At 37.4% G+C, this 21,476-nt stretch overlaps 1 protein-coding gene and 1 pseudogene across 1 annotated transcript in view; one reads left to right on the top strand and one right to left on the bottom strand.

The window, feature by feature from the left end:
- The window catches only part of LOC129776408 (uncharacterized), a 139,450-nt gene that overhangs the window by 45,472 nt on the left and 72,502 nt on the right, over window positions 1–21,476 (bottom strand). The window lies entirely within an intron of this gene.
- Window positions 3,387–3,518, top strand: LOC129780703 (U4 spliceosomal RNA; annotated as a pseudogene).

Below are 21,476 nucleotides of genomic sequence, written 5' to 3'. Positions count from 1 at the left end.
GTATATGTATGGCCATTATATTTAGCGAATAACTATACGAAAGTCAAACATTTATATTTTGCCTTTGAACGTATAAATCTAACGACGAATATATCTACGAATAGTTAATATATGGATCCGTTCAATCCAGTAACAAAAGGGACTGAAATCAAATAAGAATAGTCCGATAATGATCTTATGCATTATATGTAATAAGAATTCCACGCCACTAACATTAATTTATACATTTCATTCAACAATATTCTAGAATATGAAAAAAGGCACTTGTCCAAAAAAGTTACTTCTATACTCGCGTCGGTGTGTCAGACCGAAAGTGTTAAAAAGTGGCACACGTCCCCTTTGTACCAACTCATGCGATACGCTAAACGATGACGAACGACGAATAACGAAGCTAGAGAGAATCGCAAAGTCGTAGTGTTGATATTTTCTGAGAAACAAACGAATTATTGATTTCTCGGTTTGACAGACCAATGCGCGAGTATAGGAGTGTTAACAGCAATTACTGCAGTTACCCGCATGAATTAATATGAGTGTGAGCAGAACAGCAGAACAGCGCGAAAAAGTTCATTGAGAACTAACAAGAACAATTGTCAGAAGATTGAATTAGCATAAAAAAATGGGAATGAAAAAAAAATTTTTAGCTCGGATACACACGGTTAACAAGAATTACTTATTTTATTTTTAATTTTAAATTTAATTAAATTTTTATATTTAATTTTCAATTATTTTAATTCAGTTTTCTGAAGAAATTTTTAACCATATTCATTCATTTTTCAAGTCAGGCTGCGGGCCGCAGATTGACCACCACTGCTCTACACCATGACATAGTTGTGCGAAAGATTGTACCTAGTGTCAAAATAAAAAAGTGTATCCAAAATACCAGTAACATGTTTTTGCACGAGTCACGTGTTTACCTGCTTAATGCTGACAAACTGCTGTCCCATGACTAAAAGATTGTGTGTCGTGTGATAAAACTCACGCCGAACGTGGCAAACAGTGGCGAAAGACACCAATTTACTGGTTCGGCGAGAATACTATACGGTCGTTTCAATCTGCTCCGCTACATAGCACCTTATAGTCAAAGTCAATAAAATGCGATTTTACGGGTACACTTCGTGTAAATACACACCCTAGCAGAAACATTTCAACGCAATTAAGTATGGCTTACAGTTTTACACCGCAAACATTTCTAGAGAGTTGAACTTTCAGTTTCGATCAAACGATCATCGGATTACTCTTCAGATCGAACATTTAATCAAGTTCTCTGGCAAACTACGGGTGCAATGAGCTCCTTGTTGAAGCCTTTTTTTGTGTAGAACAGTTCGAAACACCAACACCAACTGTAAATAATTGGGCAACTCTCAATTTTCTAATTTGATACTGAAGGCAGACTTCCAAGCAGCGTTGTTCAATTCCTCTCTTCAGCAGATCGGTAGAACCGCGTTCGATCTAGAAGCTCGCACACGCTTTTTATCTCTTTTAATGGTCGCAACAAGCGCAACGATCCCCTCCGTCGCTTCCGTCATCTAGATATTCCCTTATTTTTTATTTACCAATCTCTTTCTGTGAAAAATTGATGATAGCGTAGAAATGTTTGATTGCATAGCTAGGCGTCTGGTATTCACTACTGGTGCCACAGAACAAAGGCATTCTTCGGCGGCAGCGTTGAAAAAAAAATCAAAAGGAACACATAATAAAACGCTTGCTCGTGCATGAACGAGTTTAAATGACTTGACTTGTATTTGACTGGTCATTGCTAAAATGTGTTCAAAAATATGTAGCTATACTTCATTTGAAATCCCGCACTAAATACACTCAGAAGATACTTTCTGCTTTAAAGGGTGTCCCACATCAAATTGCATCACGGAAAAAACGCTGTAGAAAATTACCCATTGGGTATTTTCTTTTGAAAATTTGGGTAGGAGTAGTTTAGAGTGTATTGTTTACACCAATGGTGGTCATCCTGTGGCCCTCCGGCTTTGTTTATGCGGCCCGGAGACTGATTTCAAAAATGATGAAATATTTTTTTTTTCATCTGAGTGATGAATTATTATCCAAAATTAAAAATATCTTAAGAAAACGGAGTAGGAATAACTTTTTGAGTAATTCTTGTTAACCGTGTGTATCCAAACTGATCATTGTCTGTTTATTTTTTCATTTTTGTATGCTAATTCAATCTTCTGACAGTTGTCCTTGTTAGTACTCAATTGACTTCTTCACGGTGACACAATCCGAGTCGGCTGCCGACCTGCCGTCTGGAACGGCGGCCTCTCGCAAGCAAACCCGTGTTTCTCAGATTTTCCGGTTAGTTTGAGACATGGTTCAGTAGAAATGCGATCAATTGTTAAATAAAATTTACAGTACGGTTACTGATGGAGCTACTAATTTGTGTGTTAAGTTTAATTTTGATTTCGCATTCCATATTTCATATTAATATTGACTTTTTACCTTTCTAAAAAACGGAGGTGCTATTGCTTACCTTCGAAAACTTCCCGAAATTTTGCAGTAATACATGCAGTATCATTGCATTGTACGTCAGGAGAATTTCTGTGCAAGGGTTCAAGGATGTCATGAAGGAAGTCGTCAAAATCGTAAACTACATCAAATCACACGCATTGAATCATCGAGAGTTTCAAGCGTTTCTTGAAAATGTAAACGTAAAAACGATGAATGTCGAGACGAACTTCATGACAATTCGACTGGCCGTTGGCAGCGCCATCTCTGATAACAGCGAAAGGTTGTGGGTGTAAACATATGGGTCTTTTCAACAACTTTGCATACTTGAAATATTCAGAAAAGAATTAGACCGCTTTCAAGAGAAAATGTTTGGCCCTTTCACCCTTCATTTTTCTAACAACAACTTTTTCATATTTTCTTTGAAAAAATTACAACTAATTCTAATTTTGTTTAAAGTCAAGGTAGCAATATAGTGTATTGAACAAAGTTTTAGATCTTATTGAAATATGAATTTTCGCCGAAGACGTCAACTTTCTATCTCTTAAAATTTCCGGAACATATGGCATTTTGGTATGGAGGCACCTGAAAAAAATAAGGTTTTGCTCGTTACATTTGTGTGTAAATTCTCGCATTTGACATGTACTTGTCATGTTTCTGAATAGAAAAAAGTTAGCAGAGCATGAAAATCGCGATAACTTATACATACAAATGTCACGAACTGAGCATTGATAGTATTATTTTCAATTCAATGTTTTAACACGTTCGTCGCCCAAAGCGATGTTTTTGAGTTTCTTGCGAGGCCCAACTTGCGGATAAATTATTAAATGAAGATCAAACTTAGTTTGTAGACGACTTTTACATTATCTAGTAATATTTGTTATAATTTGAAGACGATTTGACAACAATAACACATGCCAAAGTCATATTACAGCTTTGCGCAGTGGCGATATCGTAACCAATGAGGTACATCCGAGGTGCGATTATTGCTAGTTGAAAAAAAAAGTCATATTATATGGGTTTCGCAAAAAACTGCAACGAACCATTGTAATGTAAATCAATGTAATGTAATGTGAATCAATGAAAAGTATAGTATAAACATTATAATAATATGGTTATGATTTTATTATTTTTCTACATATCCTACAGTTACATTTAGGTGCCTATTCTATCAAATTCCTTTTAAAAATCATATTCAATTTGAGGAAGGTGTCATCCATATCTGAGTGACGAGGCGACGAAAGGGTTAGAAAGATTTTGTTCGAAAAACCCTGTAAAAGTGCCCATCTTCCGATGTATGGGCGACTTGTTGGAAATTTTAAGGGCTATTCATATCAATTTTTTTCGGGAATTGAAAAATATGGCGTCGCCCGAAAAGCCATATCGCGAATTGATTTTGCGCAAACACGTGGAAAATACACAACTCTCACATCGGAACATCGGAAAACAACTCGAAATCGTGCAGTCAACGGTGAGTCGTGTGATTAAACATTACTACGAAACTCTGAACATCGAATGGAAGGAAAAATGCGATCAGAATCGAAGTTCTATTAGTAATCAGGATCACAAGCGTGTCCTGAAAGCTTATAATCGGAATCCTAATGCTTCGGTCAGGGATGTGGCCAGAAAGTTGAATCTGTTAATTTCTTTCGTTCAGAAAACCAAGGCCGAGGAAGACTGCATACGCCCAAAGTGCTGAAGACTCCAAATCGTGACGAACGGAAAAATACTGTGGGAAAGTCACGAGGCCAGAAACTGACTGACTTCCGGCAGCGTCTGGGGTTACTGTTTTTCACCACCCAGCACAAGTTTGATGTTCCGGAGGAAGTAAGGAAGCATAAACTTTCAAAGTTTGTCAAGAAATACATAATTTGGTAAGCGATCTCCTCATGTGGAAAACGGAGTGCGCCGGTTTGTTGTATAAATTGTATAAAAGAATAACAAAAAATATTATATTTTTTAAAATTCAGGCATTCGAGTGGTATAAATCGTTTGTATACGGGAATAGAGTGAATGAATATTAGCAATGGGCATGAAGTCTAGAAACCAGAACATTAGTGACTGCTTTTTTCCGATTTTCGCTGTGAGGCTCGCTGCGTTATGGAGATACGATTCTTCTCCCCATATGACACTAGAAAGGAATCTAGTGAAACTTCGTCTTCTCAACGTAGTGTTATACCAAATAACACATCTTCATTATATGCTGATTGGGATGTTCAAGAATACGTGTGTTCAGTGTGAGTCTGATTTGACGAAACAACATCCGGTCAGAACGTGAATCGAACCCGGTGCCACCGAACCGTTGGTATCGTATTTGCCAGATATGACCAGTGGTACCACACGTACAGATTTATCTGGAAAGGTACTTTTTTTTTTTGTTATTTTCGGTACAGATTCTGTACGGTACAGATTAAAACTTTTCGTCATATAGTACAGATTCGTACAGATAAACTAAGCAATGGATTAAGGACCAAAAACCTATTTTTTTGGACTGACTGGCTCGCTCTCCAGACTTGAATCCTGTTGAAAATCTTAGGGGGGATCCTTGTACGCAGAATCTATACTGAGGGGAAACGGTACACCACGATTGAAGAACTCAAGGTCGCAAATCCGTTCAGCAGAATTTGGTAAATAGTGTTCCAACACGAATACTAAAGGTTATTAGTCGAAATGGCAAGGTTACCAATTATTGACATGTAAATCAGCCTGTCGTTTTGAATTTTTCATTGATGATACTTATGAACTTTGAAGTGGTTTTATAGAAACTGGACAGCTGAAATTACCATATTTAAGCACAATAAATAAACAGAGAACTCTTTTGAACGGAATTGACGTTAAATATACTTTATTCTAAGCAGTCTACAATGTATGAATATATCTTGTTGAAATTCTAACTGATTGTGTTGCAAGGAAATATAATCTGGGTAGTCTTATAGAAGTTGGACAGAGTGTAGTGAGCAATTTCATGCTAAATCAGCCGATCTCTGACTCTACTCTCTCCGATTTTTTTTTTGAAACATTGTACACATGGTGGCAGTTACTTAAAATCGCAATTTTCATTATCAGATGACCAATTCGTAGGCAAAGGGGTTAAAGCTACACGTGAAGCTTTGCATGATTGTTTTTGTGCAGTCCCCATCCCTCGCATAGTATATAGTACCCGTTGAATATAAATTTAAGAGGTTGGTGACCAATACTACGAAATTATTGCATTCTATTCACCTGATGTTATCTTAGGAAGGCACGAAATTTAATAATTAACTCTTTAGTAGTTTTTTTTAGTGAATCTGATGGGTGATTTCATTGTAACTTTATCGCAGCCTTCAAAACTTTTGTTCTCTCAGTCTCCGCACATGAATTGGGTGATCGCTTTCTAGAGTGAAAGTAAAAAAATGTTTGTGTCAAATAAGTAAAAATAACAGTTTTTATAAATAACAATTTTTTGTTTTTCTTCTTAAATTTGGCACAAAAATACATATACCCCAAAGGTTCACCCGTATCACCTATTTTAAATTGCCATTTTAGTATTTCGATATAAAAAATATCCAAATAATCAACGCGTCGTTTATTTCGTCGATTTCAAACAGAACAGAACTTATTTAAGATGTTGAATGACAGATGGTGCTACGTCCACTTCACCGAACTCTCATCCACCCAATCACCAATAGTTTCTAAAGCCATTCGCATTGCCAGCGAGCTGGAAGCTTTCTTGAATAAGCACAATTAATTCTTGGAATTCTTCAAAACATTCATGCTCGGATTGCAAGGTGACAATCACGCAATCACGCAAAACACCGGCTGGAGAACACGTGTGTATATTCAATTCACATGTTGTCGAAGACAGTGCTGGAATCATGGCAGACGACTGCACAACGGCGCGAGGAATTGTGATTCGAAGAAGAAACAATAATCTGGAGTTCATCGTTGACACCCACCGTTCGTACGACGATTTTCATCTTCATCTTCAATAGTACTAACGTTCCCAATGTTCCTAACGTTTGTCATCTCAAAGTAGAACTACTTGCAAATAATAAATAGGTAGAGATTGAACGACCGTGATTATAGACAATCAACAGAAGCGGCGTAACGAAAAATACACTCACTTTTCGGGACGCTATCATGAGCAACACTGACACAGTCTTTGCCGTTGCCAGACCACAACGTATGCATTGTCATGATATTACAGCACGTGTGTTCGATCAAAAAATGAATTCTTTGATGGCGGGTGGGACAGCTAGTGTTAATGTTTTTCCCACAACGCCATAGATGACTTCAAGACCAATAAAATAAGGTTTTACATTACATTCTGCAGTCAAGTTCCAAAATGTGTTATTTTCAATGATCTTTAGATCATCAACATGACGATAATTGATCTAACTAATGTCATAGAAATGAAGCATATGTCAATTTTTCTCCTTCTACAAAGTTTTCCAAACATTTGAGATCGGAATAATATTCAAGATATCGTTAATGAATTCAGGGACAGCCGATTTTATCGACTTCACTATAAACTTCTTTTTTTTAGGTAAAAGTATATCCCGAAAAGCTATGACATTAATTTTGCTTTTCCCAAATTGAGAAAAAATAATTACAGCATTCCTGATCGTGCCGTTTTCCTCAGCAACTGTTGAATATTTGTTGTATACAATTTGGAAAAGACATAACTCGAAGTAGAACAGGAACAAAAACTATGCGAGGAATTTTAGCTTTGAAAAATTATGTAGACATGCATAAAAACAAGTCAGAATTAGTTAGAATGACACAAAATGTAAAACAAAAATATAATGTTAAAATGTATGATCACAATCAAGAAAATTAAAAATGGTACTTGCTTACTGTATAGCGTAGTTTTTATTGCGAGAAAAGAAAAATCGATTCTTCCCGGTTCCCGGGAGTTCTTTGAAACACAGCTCCCAACAAGCTGGCAGGCAAAGGTAGAATAGAAGAACCCCCAAATATACCCTGTCCCCCATCTGACATCATCCGTAGCCACCCATCTTCACAAAATAAAAAAAATACCACACTTCCTTGGTTCGACCGAAACAACAACAGTATATAGGTCAAAGTCTAGAATACATTCTCAGTCGACACGAATTTCTAGAAACTATTCCGATTTCGTTTTCGAAAGGAATACTTCTACGGTAAACTTTCATTTGACTATCGGAGACGAAAGATTCGAAGATCGGAAGTCTCCGAAAAACCGCAGTCATCCGCCATCGACAGCAAGGTTCGAAAATGGTTTTTCTCAAGGCCGATAGTTAAGAGTTTAGTTTTTGTTTTACAAATTGCACTTCTTCAATGCTAGTGGCGAATGAACTGAAAGAGTTTAAAATCTGTATAATTCAAAACCAAAACTTTCAAATTTATATTTTACTAGCTGACTCGGCAAACTTCGTCCCGCCTAAAATTTGTTTTTTTTATCGACACCTTCAAACATTCACGTTTTCTTACTAAGCGCAAGTTCCTCAGTCCAATCTGTTCATTGATTGATCTTCTAGTCGACCCCGTTGAATTTACCTTTTACAAAAAAAAAATCCTAGTACTTCTACCAAAACTCATCATTATAATATCAGATTATTTTCAGACACAATTTTAGTTCAAGATTTATCAACAACTTGCAAATAACATGTTTCTCCGTTACATGGAATACATGTTTGATACAGGAAATATGATATCATAAAGACACCATAGAAACGTTTTGTGCCCCCTAAAATGTTCACATGCCAAATTTGGCTCCATTTGCTTGATTAGTCTTCGAATTATGCAGAAATTTGTTTTTTATTTGTACGGCAGACAAGCCAGCACAACCCCCCCATCCCCGTAGAGAGGGGGTGGAGTTTCTAACCACCATTGAAACATTTATTGCACCCTAAAAAACCTCCGCTTGATTAATTCTCGAGTAATGTAGAAATTTGTGTTTCATTTGTATGGCAGCCCCCCCTTAGATAGGGGGGAGGGGTGTCAAACTTCTCCTTCTCCGGCCCCAAAAATCCATACGTACCAACTTTCATGTCGATCGGTTCAGTAGTTTCTTTGTTAACTTTGTTATCTATATATATATATATATATATATATATATATATATATATATATATATATATATATATATATATATATATATATATATATATATATATATATATATATATATATATATATATATATATATATATATATATATATATATATATATATATATATATATATATATATATATATATATATATATATATATATATATATATATATATATATATATATATATATATATATATATATATATATATATATATATATATATATATATAGATAACAAAGTTCACAGCAAACCGTTATTCTAATCAACAAACGCATAATTCATGAATGTTTGCACGTGACCAAAGTAGTAATATTTTCAAATCAACCTCAGCTTTAACATATAATGGTGGCTGATCAGGATCTAAAGTTACACCTAAAGAGAATATTCGCAGAGTCAATGAATTTATGCATCCGTTCGGTGCAACGTGTTTCTCGCTCTTCTCACAGCACAACTGAGAGAGCACAAAATGCTTGTGCTAGACGAACAATCAGAACGCGGGATTTTCATACAGATAATGTTTGACATTTTGCGGTAGTTCAATAGTTAGTTCCAAGGAATATATGATTCTATTTGTTGCAAAAGATATGTAGAGAGATTTTCTATCGGTTGAATAGCTTTAATCGCTATATTTCTCCTCTTTTCTACTCTCTACGGGCAGAACGAACGCTGCATTTGATTTGTAGCGGTATATCTTGAATGGCGTTAACGTTCCCTGTGGAACTTTTGCCGTTTCAACGTATGTATTAACTAGCGTCATTTATTAATACTTAGTTGAGATTTCTTAAGCCAAATAACACGCCTTGAATGTATTCCGTGGGGCAAGCTCTTGAATACGCGTGACCACAGTGCAAGTCGAAGGAAATTTCTCTGACGAAAAATCCCCCGGCCAGAACGGGAATCGAACCCGAACGCCCTGCATGATAGTGTGAGACGCTAACCACTCGGCCACATAAATGTTATAAATCACCGACGCATAATCACTAGTTCAATTGCGTTTTTGAAGAAAGAAATCGACTTCTCCGTAAAAATTTAAAAAAATCCTTTATAAAAATTAAAAAAGAAATATTATTGAAACACTTAACTTTATTTAAATAATTTCACATTTTCATTTAACCCTCATGTATGCATGTGTGTACATGATTTAAATAAATTTGGACAGGAAACAATGCATTAACCTATCCCGTTTGTTATACTATATTTAAAATCTGACAGGATAAATATGATACAGTACGATGGTCGTTTTTCAGTAACATACAATCAAGAACGGATGAAAACATACTATTGATGACAACCTTATCGATAAATGGAGCTATGGTTGAATTGCTGTTTTTCAAAAGCTCTTATCATATAACGGAAAAAGCTATTCAATTGTGTAACCAATGTTTCCCAAAACAAAAGCTCCAACAATATAGGAATAAACCAGTATTTAGACCAGTAGAATAGCTCGTTTTGACTATCCTGATTGCGTCATACATATCTCCTAATCATCAACCACGCCCAAAGCGATCATAAGTGATAAAAAAAACATCCGAGTTAAAAGACAGATTTAAAGCCATCCAATAGCCTCATAGGTATCATCATGAAACAGTAAGCCGTATTAATTTGGCTTTGTTATTTGCCATAATCTCAACTCCGGCGACCCGCAACCAACAGAAGACGTCAAAAATGCGATCCAAACAAGATATGTTAGCATGAAAACAATGTTTTATTAATACAGAAAGCACTTACCACTCACTGAAAAATTTCTGGAAGGCCTGTTACTATGGGAATTGCTTCCCTTGATTATCCGCTCGCGAAAAATTATAATTGTAAATCGATGATTTCATACAGTTTGAAAACTCCAAGTAACTTTACCGAGAAAATGGAATTCTGTTATGACACTTCGATTCCTGGGAAACAAACGGTTTAGCTGGCAATCAGGAATTTCCGTGTGCGGCGTTTTAATCGATCTAGTTTGATGATCGCATCGGTTACTATCGCAAGACCATCTTGGGCATTAATAAATTATCGTTAGCGAATTCTTTCCACCTTTCCATCACCCGGGATGAGCTGTTGGAAGAATTCGTTCCTAGGGTGCCCATCGACCAGTTCCATTGAAGCTAGTCATCGGCTTCGAGGAATACCATTTATCACATTTCATATGGCGACTCTTGTCTCCGCCAAACACACGAGCAAAATCCAGGAATAACCGCTAAGGACCAGTGGTCTCGTCACCTACATTCGGCTCGATAAATTATCAGCAGCCGGCTAGTGTGCACCTAGCGCTATGTAAACAAACGTGGTCGTAAAATGTGCGTGAGATAATCAATGAAACTCGTTATCCAATAATATTTTTTATTAATTTGAATTGACTTGATTGGCGCGCCATTCATTCCTCCTAGATTCCTCAGCTTATCGTGAACCACGGCCGCTGATCATGACCATATTTAAGGCAAGAGAAAATAAATTTTCTTCACTCTTTTGCTCGTGACATCGGCACACATATCGTAAGGCCCCACCGGCCATCGTCACCGGGTCGCAACATGTAATCCACAGTCGTGGCGATGCGCGTTAATGGTCAGTAATGAATACTGTTTAGCAGCATGCTATCATCAGCGCGTGCTTTTCCCCATCGCGAAAATGCTTGGGACTTGCGACCCAATAGGCTTCGCAGAAACTAATAGTGTGATCAAGTAAAAGTAGCGCTTCGCCGTTTGGGTTGAGCATGGTCCAGGAAGTGAGCATGAATGTGCCATCCGACAAGGAACAATTTTGTACGTGGGAAACATGGTTTGTGCTGTTGAGCATGCCATCTAGCTTAAGTCGACTGTTTGTGTTGGAATAATGTTATCAACTGTACTCGGTAGTGTTCTTTGAATAAGAATATACATTGTATCAATTTCACTCAGATTTTTTGTTAAATTTACGCTCTTTAAAAGGTGAATAATGAAAAAACTGGAATCAATATGTTCATGCTTGGAATGATATTGATTCAAATTGGGTTGACAATGTATGAGACTGAAAAAATGCAACTGGCAATCTTACCTGGAACTAATGTCACGAGCCAGTGGCGTAGTGTAAGAGGTCGGGGGGGAGGATGGACCTCCTCGGGTGTCACCCTCAGAGAGGTGCAACCCATGACCATTATAGGTATTTTTCAACGAGAAAAAAATCATTCAACATTACGAATGAACGTCACCCCTCAGTGGTATTATTTAGTGAGAAATTTAACTATGAAAGAGGACATGTAAGGGACGAGAATATCGATTTTTTTGCCTTCGATTTTTTCGATCTTAGAAAAACTTTTTGTATATTTGTTTTTCAGTATACATCAATTTCAATATTACCAAAGACCACATAACAATTTTTTTTTAATGATAAATTCAACACTTGGATCGTTCTTCTACGATTTACGCGGCAGCTACTGAGGGGTGTACTGTAACCAGTGTCTCATAGGATCACTGAACTAGATGTTGACATCAACTCCAGATGAAAGGTTGTTTTTATAGCCAAAATCAAGAATCGGCTTCGACTACATGACAGAAGTATGGCACGTTTGGCTTTTATGGGATCGTTGTCATTAGAGTTTTGGGCAGATACCAGCTGATGAATTTCCAATTTATTAATTTACAAGACGACTCCCTGACGGCACAAGATGAATTCCCTGAAAATGTTTCTTACTTCAAATTTTTTTGTGGCCATCATGCTGAGGAACAAAACAAAATGTTTAAAGAAAAAACGACACTCCTATAGAATAAGCAGATAAGATTAGAAAAAACCTTTTGATTTTTCAAAAATAGATTCGGCAAAGATTGATTTTTTGGTACCGATTTAATTAGTGGATCGATCCCCTCGCCGTTTGCAGAATCGATACGACAAGATCGATCTTTCTATGAAGATCGCCCAATCCTAAACTACATCCTTCATGGAATGGAGAGAGATGGCTTATATTTCATGAAATACCCTTAAATATTATAGAAATACAACGATTACGAATTTACTACAGGGAAGAGAATTCGTCATGATATGAGCAAGCTAGGTCTTCCGGAGTCGAACTAACGATGGAGGAGAAAAATATTTTTATGTTGGAGTATATTGATTGCTTTCATCGAGAATTACAAGAGTGGCCACAATCAGCGTTGCCAATGTTCCAGTTTAAACTGGATTCTTCCAGTTTTTTTTTTCGATCCAGTCATCCAGTTGAACCCTAAAATCTTCCAGTTTTTTGGCAGATCGTCCAGTTTTATCCAGTTTTTTATATGTGTGCTCTAGTTTTATCCATTTTATGTAAAATATATTAACAATGATAAATATTATCTCTCCCTCTACCTTTGAGCATTTTTTCTTGACATTTATCGTACGACCTTGAATCGATCTCTCTTTTCTTACATAGTCAACTCAGTATTGCTTACATTTCCAAATTGAATATGGTTAGCGCGTAGTGCGTGTAGTGGAAATATACTGTTTTTCAGTCATGTTTCATGTACTTCATGGACTTCTACGACAGGCGAGTTTGTTATTTGGTTCTTCCCATTTCGTTCAATTTGTCGGTATTTTGTCAGAAATGATAAAACGAAGAGCAAACCGAATGCTGGAAACTTATCAAACTACTTCAAAAACAGCTATCACTCAATTTCTATCTTATTTAACAGCCTACCCAATGTGTTACACTTTGTTTCAATTTATATAAATTTCAGATGTTGTAGGTCCTCCAAACCATTCTGAAGTTCAGACCAATCGATCTACCATAAGAGATAATATTTAAGCTCATTTTGAGCTTCATACTGAAATTTGATTTGGACAAGCCTTATATAAGATGTAAATTACAAATGAATAATACCAAAAAATGAGAGAAACAGCTTCTCAATACCAAAACTTGATAATTTCAATATCAAAGTAATGCTTGAGCAGTGTTGTTTTTGCATTGAATGTGCTCATTTGAGTATTGAAATAAAATTATGGGAAGTTGTTTATGGTATTTTACCTCGTATCTTATGCTGATCCGTATCTTTTTGAGGTATCGAACTATTCGCAGTTTTGCGACGATCTTCTATCAGCGATTTTATGGATATGAAGCGATAAATGCTAGACTCTTCAAATTTTGCCCAAATAAAACCGTCCCTCAAATATCGTTTCACAGTAATTACAGTTACAGTTTTATGAGCTCCATATAATTACTACACGAAGCTTCAAACAAAATTTTATTTCTTGAGCATTGAAATGGATAAAAAAAATAATTTTATATGAATCATAGCCAATCTTCTCAAAATGAACCGATCTTCAGGATCCAGTTTTCTTCCAGTTTTTTTGAGAGCAATCTTCCAGTTTTTTTTTTTAATATTATTGGCAACCCTGGTCACAATAGTCTAAAGTAGCAACCGAAATCTCCGAAGTGAGTCAACTACGACACATGTTATCAGAAACCAAATAGAAAACGTCGATTCCTAAACTGGAAGCGCGCTTTTGCTAGAGATACCAATATTTCGTAGACATTTAAAGGCTACTGGAATTAACATGGACGATGTCCATTATTAAACTGCATATAACCCATCCAATAGTTGCACGTGAAGTGGGACTTCCATGAAACGCTTCCTAATTTTACAGTTAGTTTGAAGCAGTTTACGTTTCTGTGGCTTATTAAAATTGAAATTAATTCAAAACTATGCTTACATGAATTGACTTTGTTGTCAATTGAAGGTGAATGTAGAGTTAGTTAGTATTGATTATTTTTCAGACAATTTACTGCTGTGAGGTCAAGACGAGACTATACTGATATTATCTATATAAATGAAAATGATCGCCAAATGTGTTGCTAAGCGTATTTTGATTTGTTGTATTCGTCTTTGCCTATAGACGCATTAAAAAATCGGTAGTATTTTGGAAAACTCAAGATGGAAAAAATCGGAAAGTTGAAATTCCCATATGTGTTTACAAATACATCATGATTAGTGCTTTCGATGAATGCGTTAAAGATATTTATCTTTGTTCGAAAGTGGAAATGGATTTTCAGATAGAATAACATCCAATAAATGAATAGATAGAGCTAATTGCTTCACTCTATCGTATTTGTAGACAGCCATAGCGAATTTATTGATTTGTTTTCTTTTCTATTATAGAGACTGTAAACTATAAAACAAATTTCATTCGTCTCAGTCTTGAAAAAGACCAATTTGAAGATCAATCAACGAATAGTTCGTATATTGAACCCATAAACGTTCGCTTAGTAAGAAAACGTCAAATTCGCAAATTCGTAATGAATAAAATGATTGATTCGGTAAATCTATTTTTTTTAGAAAACAAAAACAAAGTCATGACAACAAGATCTGGTTGGAGTGGTGACACCCGAGAAATCCACCCCGGTGTCACCCGGTCATGCTACGCGACTGGCACGAGCAATCACAAACTTAAACAAAAAAACTGAGATCTTTCAAAAGGACAGCTTACCAGCAGATGTATCAAGAATGGTGGTCAAAGATTTTTGTACCTCAAGTACGTAAATATCTTGGCTCAAAACTGTGCCAAAAAGGCTTTTTTTTAATTATCAATGGTTCTTTCCACCTCGTTGCTTAAATCTTGGCGAATCTTCGAAAAGTATATGCCCCTAAAACCACTCTAACAACTTATGGATCGAGGTGTGGTTGCTACCTTGAAAAGAACGTACAGAAGATAGTTGTTCCGTCTCAAAAATTGAAATTCGATCTCAAAGAGTTTTGGAAAGAAAAACAACGAACCAACGAAACCAGCGAAAAATCGTTGCTGATTTGTCTGATTTGATTGTCTGGAAGATAGAAAATCTTAACTTATTAAATGACTACGAACTTAATATTGTGGTAGATTCTCTTGAACCCGATATAGTACCTCTCACAATTCAAATCCAACCTTTTCCTTTTTCCCTCTGGTACTCTAGCAATCGCGTGGATTTGAATTTTACAAAGTACTATGTACCAAGGAACAATACAACGTCCTGAGAGCATAGATGTCAGTAAAGGTACGCCATAAGAAATACGCATTGACCGGGAGCGTTAAACGGGAGAATCAACTATGAGTTCATTCCTCGTCAATAGAGATGTTTAAATTTTTCGTTTATTCGATTCATTCGAATAATTGTCTTTCACTATACGATTACTCGAGCGAATTTTTATTTCTTGTAATCACAATGAAAAGGCATTTATAATAGAAATGATTATTGTGTCATAATTTTAAAATTACATTAAATATAATTTTTAAATAAACATGGTGCAGAATAATGGTTTTTGAATAAAATGGTATTTCAGCATATTGATAAATTTACTGTTCAAAATTAGCTGTTCTTCGAATGTTGTTGAAATAGATTTGTTCGGAAAATTTTGTTTGGTCCCTATAACTACTAGTTGAAAAGAAGTTTATTTAAAGAGTCATTGACCACTAAAGGGTGTGTCACATCAAATTGCATCACGGAAAAAACGCTGTAGAAATTCGCCCAGTAGACCGATCATTATGAAAATTTTAGACAGTAAAATAAAAACTATTAAACAACTTTTGGCATTTTCTTTTTATTCATACTTCGAGCCCAAGCCCGTATGCTCGCTTATTTTTGGTTGTGCTAACGTAAGGACATTTATCACTATTCACTCGCGAGACGCGACACGGAACTAGGACACAACACTTATAATCCTTACAAACATTAAAATGGTTAAAATTACCTTTTTCGTTGACCGGTTTCGGGCTCGATGTTGCCCATCTACTGAACGGTGTCCGACTGGTTACGATGGAGCACTAACACATATTCATACGGTTATCAGTACTTGTCGAAGATATATTTTGCTGAGTTATCAGCTTCGTCAGATGGAAGAGTTGAGATGATATTGGTGCATCTTCTTCATTTATAAGTGGGGAATCGCTGGTTGAGATGTACATTGATTCCCATGCATTCAACTGTGAGGCTTTTCGTACATTTCTAAAAATTTTTGCCTTCTTCCAGTCTACGCAGTGGGCTTGAGTTAAAGCATGTGCTGCCATCATTGATTCGTTGGCTCGTTCATTATCCACCGCATTCTTATGTTCACGTAGGCGGATTTTGAATTTTCGACGAGTTTGACCGATGTATACACTAGTACAGTCTTTGCAGGGAATCTGATAGATCCCTGATTTTTCATCCGGTGGAATTCTATCTTTCAGGTTGCACAAAAGGTCTTTCAGGGTGCTCTCACTTTTGTACACCACATGAAATCCGTGTTTCCGGAGTGTAGACTGGACTGTGTTGGTTATTTTGGGATAGTACGGTAGGCTGATCCTTTTGTGTTGTTCCTTCTCAGGCTCTAATGTGGTGTTGTTCTTTCTCCATTTCTTCTTCTCGTGTCGAGGGAAGAATTTTTTTTTTTGAAACAGAGTTGGCGAAAGAAAAATTCTTCCCTCGAATGTGGAGACGCTATGTAGATGACATCTTCGCAGTTGTGAAAGAACGTTACTTGAAGCAGACGTTGGAGTTGTTGAATTCCCGACATAGGACGATTAAGTTTACCGTCGAAAAAGAAAAAGACGGTACACTTCCTTTTCTGGACCTGTACATTACCCGGAAGGAAGATAATCGGCTAAAGTTTGGGATATACCGTAAACCAACGTCTACGGATAGATATATAACTTTCGACTCTAATCACTTCGGCGCACAAAAACAAGCAGCCTTCCACTCCATGGTGTATCGTCTCCTCAACATACCAATGGAGAGAGATGATTACATAGCGGAAAAAAATAGAATCTACCATGCTGCAGAGCTGAATGGGTACAAGAGATGTTTTGTGGAGAAAATCCTTCGGAAACACGAGAAGAAGAAATGGAGAAAAAACAACACCACATTAGAGCCTGAGAAGGAACAACACAAAAGGATCAGCCTACCGTACTATCCCAAAATAACCAACACAGTCCAGTCTACACTCCGGAAACACGGATTTCATGTGGTGTACAAAAGTGAGAGCACCCGGAAAGACCTTTTGTGCAACCTGAAAGATAGAATTCCACCGGATGAAAAATCAGGGATCTATCAGATTCCCTGCAAAGACTTTACTAGTGTATACATCGTTCAAACTCGTCGGAAATTCAAAATCCGCCTACGTGAACATAAGAATGCGGTGGATAATGAACGAGCCAACGAATCAAGTGTGGCAGCACATGCTTTAACTCAAGCCCACTGCGTAGACTGGGAGAAGGCAAAAATTATTAGAAATGTACGAAAAGCCTCACAGTTGAATGCATGGGAATCAATGTACATCTCAACCAGCGATTCCCCACTTATGAATGAAGAAGATGCACCAATATCATCTCAACTCTTCCATCTGACGAAGCTGATAACTCAGCAAAATATATCTTCGACAAGTACTGATAACCGTATGAATATGTGTTAGTGCTCCATCGTAACCAGTCGGACACCGTTCAGTAGATGGGCAACATCGAGCCCGAAACCGGTCGACGAAAAAGGTAATTTTAACCATTTTAATGTTTGTAAGGATTATAAGTGTTGTGTCCTAGTTCCGTGTCGCGTCTCGTATGCTCGCACCTTCCTCTTTACCCCGTCCATAAGGTTCTGTACAACGTCAGGTTGTGGTTTTTTTTCGAACAGAAATCCATTTTTCTTGAAGTCCGCCTCCGATTTGACAACTTTTGGGTTCTTCCGGAGGGCCTGCTTCATAATCGCCCAATATTTCTCTATTGGGCGAAGCTGCGGTTCAGTTCCTTTGGCACGTAGGTGACCCCGTTGGCTTCGTACCACTCCAACACGTCCTTTGAATAGTGGCACGAAGCGAGATCCGGCCAGAAGATGGTCGGGCCCTCGTGCTGCTTCAATAGTGGTAGTAAGCGCTTCTGTAGGCACTCCTTAAGGTAAACCTGCCCGATTACCGTGCCGGTCATCACGAAGGGGGCGCTCCGCTTTCCGCAAGAGCAGATCGCTTGCCAGACCATGTACTTTTTGGCAAACTTGGATAGTTTCTGCTTGCGAATCTCCTCCGGAACGCTGAATTTGTCCTCTGCGGAGAAGAACAACAGGCCCGGCAGCTGACGAAAGTCCGCTTTGACGTAGGTTTCGTCGTCCATTACCAGGCAATGCGGCTTCGTCAGCATTTCGGTGTACAGCTTCCGGGCTCGCGTCTTCCCCACCATGTTTTGCCTTTCGTCGCGGTTAGGAGCCTTCTGAACCTTGTATGTACGCTGGCCCTCCCGCTGCTTGGTCCGCTGATCTATACACTCTTATCTGATTATAAGCGAAAGCTGAAGATATAATTCCTAAAAATTAAATTTCTACAGCGTTTTTTCCGTGATGCAATTTGATGTGACACACCCTTTAGTATGGTATATTTTCCTTGGCACTCTGAATTCGAATACTACCACTTTAGTACGGGAGCTTATGCTTATGCGGGAGCTTATAATTCAACTTAAATGGTTTAGCGTATTCGATGAATTTCGACAAAACACAATGACGGTTAAACAAATTTTGCACTGTATTTTTTGAAAAATTGGTCCTCTTTTTCGTTAATCGCGATTACTGTTATAATTATACGATGTATTCATATTTTGATTTTTCATTATTCGATACAAAATTATTCGATTAAAATTACAGATATTCGATTATCTGAATTATTCGAACGATTAACCGACGTCTCTACTCGTCAATTGCTTGATGGAGCCAGTCGCATTATTCTCGGTTTCTCACACGGTTAGCGGAGTTATATCTTTTATATATATATATATATATATATGGTGACCGGAATAAATCGCCACAGTAAACAACTGCAACAGAAACAACCGCTTAGAAAAAGTGTAGTAGGCTAGAAATATTTGGCGCGGGAAAAACATCATGTGCCTCACATTTCTATTATAAATTTATTCTCTTGTTCTCGTTTTTCGAAATTTATTCTGAGGACAATGTAATGGGGACGAAGTCCCCATTTGGCGAGGATAAGGAATCGAGGCGGCCCATGCCGCCAAGATGACGCAATCCGAGTCCACCGCCGACCCGCCGTCGGAAGCGGCGGTGTCTCGCACGCAAACCTGGGATCCACTGATTGCCCGGTTAGTTTGAAACATAGGATACGATCCTTTAGCAATGTCCGACCGAGCTCTAGCGAGCGTCGGACGGTATACGTCTGCCCGGGGCGTTACGTTTGCCTGGGGCGATACGTTTGCCCGGTTAATTCTTGTTTTGAAATACAATACCGCGCCACAATATTTATAGCCTACTACACATTTTATAAGCGGTGGTTTCTGTTGCAGTCGTTTTCTGTGGCGATTTATTCCGGGAACCATATATATATATATATATATATATATATATATATTTTTTTTTTATACATATTTTTTCCCTTCTCAGTCAAATTGTTTTTTTTTGACGTAGAACTACGTCTTTCATTAAGGGTGCCAAATCAGAAAACAGGTCACGTTATGTTTGCCGCTAACGGATATCGACGATTTTCATACCAAACGAATCGGAAATTCCTTAAGATTTGTTTTAATGCTATATACTACAATCCTATGATGTGTAAACGGTTTAAAGTGATGAAAACTCGAAGCATTTCGATTTCCCATATACAATGACTTATCGATTATATCATACTCAATCATTGTTTCTCTCCAATATGTATGATTTGAACATTATTTTCCGCGCAACATACGAAATTTATAGCAAAACATTTTTTTCAATATTTATCACATGGACACGTAAAAAAACACATGATAACGGGTGTTAAATAAAAAATGAGAATTTTTTCAATCACACATAAAAAAAAATTTTTTTTTCATCGATTTCAGTATTTTTTATTAATAACATAATGTATTTTCTTCAAAAAAATGTCAGTGAATGTTTGAGTAAGGGCCGTGGTCTGCTGTTTGACGCAACTTTGTCGCGATGCTCTCACAAGAATGTTGTACGGTTTTACGAAACGCATTTCCAGCAAGGAAAAAAATTCACGGTGGCACATTTTAAGGAAGAAAATGTACTTGTCAGTACGGTATATCGTATCCTGAGTTCCCTGAACGTAGAGCGGAAGGTCGGAAGTGGTCGTCCGGTGACGATAATGACGAAGCTGCGGAAGACATCGTTAAAGAAGCTGTTTGACAACAAGGACGCAACCAGCCTGCGTGACGCCGGTCGGAAATATGGCTGCTCCCACGTATTGATCCATCGGACCCTCAAGATGGAAGGAATCGTCTGCAGGAAGAAGACGAGGCACTAGTTTGAAAAAAAAGGTTATGTTGTACATCGCCATTTCCGACCGAGGTATTTGAAAGCCTTGGTTTAAGCCGAGCGGTCTGGCAATCAACCAACAAATCTATCGAGAAGAGTGAATCGACAAAATCCTGCTGCCGTTCCTGAACGAGCATCATGCGGATGGGAAGTACGTCTTCTGACCGGACAAGGCGTCTTCCCATTACGCCAAGAGGACGCTGGCGTATCTTGAGGAGAAAAAGATACCGTTCGTGCCGAAAGATCGTAACCCAACAAACTTGCCCCAGTGCCGCCCAAGAGAGAATTTCTTTGGCTCACTCAGTGCCCTAGTGTATAAAAACAATTGGAGGGCCAAGGACACGAAGCAACTGACTACAAGAATCCGGAATTGTATCCGGAAAATGGACGTAAGTGCCGTACAACGTTCTTGTGAGAGCATCGCGACAAAGTTGCGTCGAACAGCAGACCACGGCCCTTACTCAAACATTCACTGACATTTTTTTGAAGAGAATACATTATGTTATTAATAAAAAATACTGAAATCGATGAAAAAAAATAAAAATTTATATGCGATTGAAAAAATTCTCATTTTTTTATTTAACACCCGTTATAACGAAATTATAATTGCAGTGCTTTTCTCATAGCAATTTTAATTGTATGAAAGACATTGTAGCTAAATTTAAGTCATTTTGTTCTTTCCATTCTATCGTATTATTCAAATTTTGAATTGAAGTTTTGTAAGAATTACATTCTGTTTTTCGGAGCTGCTAT

The sequence above is a fragment of the Toxorhynchites rutilus genome, chromosome 3 (assembly GCF_029784135.1).
Source record: "Toxorhynchites rutilus septentrionalis strain SRP chromosome 3, ASM2978413v1, whole genome shotgun sequence".
Classification (NCBI taxonomy): Eukaryota; Metazoa; Arthropoda; class Insecta; order Diptera; family Culicidae; genus Toxorhynchites; species Toxorhynchites rutilus.
Note: the sequence above shows the minus strand (reverse complement) of the source record. Positions and strands in the feature narration are given on the sequence as shown.